Source organism: Lepisma saccharinum, chromosome 28, assembly GCF_977018435.1.
Source record: "Lepisma saccharinum chromosome 28, izLepSacc3.1, whole genome shotgun sequence".
Classification (NCBI taxonomy): Eukaryota; Metazoa; Arthropoda; class Insecta; order Zygentoma; family Lepismatidae; genus Lepisma; species Lepisma saccharinum.
In genome coordinates this window covers 20,441,856-20,444,985 of record NC_139256.1, presented here as the reverse complement: position 1 = coordinate 20,444,985, position 3,130 = coordinate 20,441,856, and the positions used below count along the sequence as shown (strand labels likewise).

Genomic DNA, 3,130 nt, shown 5'->3' with positions numbered 1-3,130 from the left:
CATTCCTCAGGAAACCTTCCGGCACCTGATTGAAAGTATGCCTGTGAGAGTGAACGCTGTCATTAAGGCTAAGGGTGGACCAACACTGTATTGACTGCCAGGTAATAGAAGCAAAAAAGTCTCAGTAAACATGGGCCTACAAACGGTCCGTTTTCGAGATAATCGCGAATGTGTGATTACAAGTCGCCAATGACTTCATTGTTTGTAAACGTCTTGAGCGCCATTTGCTTACTTTTTTTAGCTACTACCACTAATTTAGCTTAATTACCTTTTGGTTGCCTTTGCATATGGATAAAAGTGGACTTAACAATATTTTGCTTGCTTTTCTTGCAGGTACTATATTCGACTTGATCACTTGGTTACTTTTCTACAGCTACTAAGATGACTTATACAGTTTTGCTTACTCCTTCGCAGGTAGCTATTAAATGGATCTGAGCACAAGAGTCTACAACGGATTCACACAGTGTGACCCAAATTCCAATCTACAATTCTGCTATGCATCTACGCTGCTAATCTTCATGAGAATAATAAAAAATCTAATCGCCGAGTCACAAGAAACTTCCGTTAAGAACACCAAGTCTTCAGATGAAGAACACGACTTCATAGTGGTCGGTGCTGGGTCCGCAGGTTGCGTGGTTGCCAACAGGCTGACTGAAGTATCGGGCTGGAAGGTGCTGCTGCTGGAAGCTGGAGGGGAGGAGCCTCCATCGACTGCAATTCCAGCGGCTATGAAGTTCTTGCTTAATGGAGAACTGGACTGGCAATACAGGACCGAGTTCCAGGCCAATGCGTGTTTGTCCAGAGGTAACAGTACATGTATGGTGCCTCGGGGAAAAGTAATGGGTGGCACCAGCGCCGTCAACAATATGGTGTACACAAGAGGAAACAAGAGGGACTACGACATGTGGTCGGAATTAGGTAACGATGGGTGGAGTTATCGGGAAGTTCAGCCGTACTTTCTCAAGTCTGAAGACAACCAAGATCCAGACATTGCAGCGTCGCCTTACCACTCGACAGGAGGATACCAGCCAGTACAACAATTTCCATACGCAGATGACAATGTTCGTGCCATAATGAAAGCAGTGCAAGAAGAACTGGGGATTCCCAGGGTTGATGTGAATGGGGAAACACAGATTGGTGTCATGAGATCCCAAACCACATACTCACACGGCGAACGATACAGTACCAACAGAGCTTTCATTAGACCAATCAGAGAACGTGACAATCTCCATGTATCTAAGAACTCTCTCGTAACTAGAGTGCTCATCGACGATAAGACCAAGAAGGCTTACGGTGTGGAATATACTAAAGATGGTAAGACGTACATACCGAGGGCACGGAAGGAAGTCATATTATCAGCAGGCTCCATCAACACTCCGCAAATCCTCATGCTTTCTGGTGTTGGACCTAAGGAACATCTTCAAGACCTCGGGATACCAGTCGTCCGGGACCTCAGAGTGGGGGACAACTTGCAAGACCACGTGACAACAGGTGGCGTTGTGTTTTCTCTCAGCGACACTGCATCGTATCCTGTGTCACCACAAAAGCGCGAGGGGGACTTGGAAGAATACCACGAACACAGGAGAGGACCCTTATCAGCTACGGGACCTGGAAGTGTGCTTGCCTTTCTGCAGTCATCCAGTTCGGAACCATCAGACTTTCCAGACATAGAACTCAGGTTCGATCCCAACTTGCAGAGTAACGTTGCCGACACGTTCGTGGGGGCCAAACCAAAGGAACCACTATGCTACTACGATCGCATCATCGTCAGGCCAATAGTTCTTCACCCCCGCAGCCGAGGAAGAATCCGACTTCGCTCCATCAATCCGTCAGACCATCCGCTGATCTTTGCCAACTACCTGGACGATAAGTATGATGTGGATACCTTACTAAAAGGAATTCAAGTTGCTACAAATCTCTCACACTCAAAGTCCTTTCGGCAAATCAGAGCCCGGTTGGTAACCGAAACGCTTCCTGGGTGCGAAGGTCATGTGTTCGGATCACAGGAATACTGGTTGTGTATCATCAGGCACTACACCTACTCCTTCTTTCATCCAGTGGGAACTTGCAAAATGGGACCTTCTGGAGACAACACAGCTGTTGTAGATCCAAAACTACGAGTTAAAGGAATCAAGGGACTGAGAGTTGTCGACGCTTCCATAATCCCTTTTGCAATCAGCGGTCACACCAATGGGCCGACAATCATGATTGCCGAAAAGGGATCGGATATGATAAAGCAGGACTGGCCGAAAAGTCAGTCCAGTAATTTTCTCAACACCATTTCCAAGCCCTTCCAGACTCTTTTTTGCAGACTACGAAATATCTTTAGAAGTAAAAATATGAATTGCATTTCACAGCAAACCTAAAGTAGCTCAGCCCCAACTTTCTTGCCACATAAATATCATTTATTTTAACAATTCGTTGAGCATTGTATTTGCATTTTCAACTGTGTCCTGCAATTTGTAACGGTAATCATTGCTATTATATGGTTTATTTATTTATTTATTTATTGAAATTTCCAGTACAGCAGAAGTAATTTTAAACCGGAAAGAAACAACAGTAAGACAGTACACTAGTGTTAAAATGAACACACGAAACAAGATAAAGTAAAATAAACAAAATATAAATATAAACATAAACAAGTCAAGACAGTTCTAAGGTAAACAGATGTGTTTCACAAAAGCATTACTTATATACAATTTTTTCTATGTTGGTGATAAAAGATGGATATGGACTGAATATATCGGTTTGGTTAACCAAAGCTGAGAAAAGTTAAGTCTTGACAGTTATTAGGACCAAATGCATCAAGAAAATATGGAAAACGCAATCCTTGTAGAAAATAATGAAAGCTATATCGCAAAACATAGCATCGGCGTTCGAGCTCTCCAGTCTGAATATATTGTCTTAATTGACACCATCATTGTCTATGAATGTGCAGTACACCAGAAGCATAAAATAACGTAACGTACTGCAAAAAATGTTTAGATTCATTCCTCTTCCAGTTCATGAATTCACCCTATGTACCGATCAACTGTAAGAGAGACGGAAATGACATAAAAATACAAAATACACAGATGAATAAAATGAATACATGTGTTATCATTCAGGGAAAAGAATGAAGTTTTATGTA

The 3,130-nt window shown here is 42.8% G+C and overlaps 1 pseudogene; it reads left to right on the top strand.

Moving 5' to 3' along the window:
• Positions 1-425: 425 nt before the first annotated feature.
• Positions 426-2,368, top strand: LOC145980838 (glucose dehydrogenase [FAD, quinone] pseudogene; annotated as a pseudogene).
• Positions 2,369-3,130: the final 762 nt, after the last annotated feature.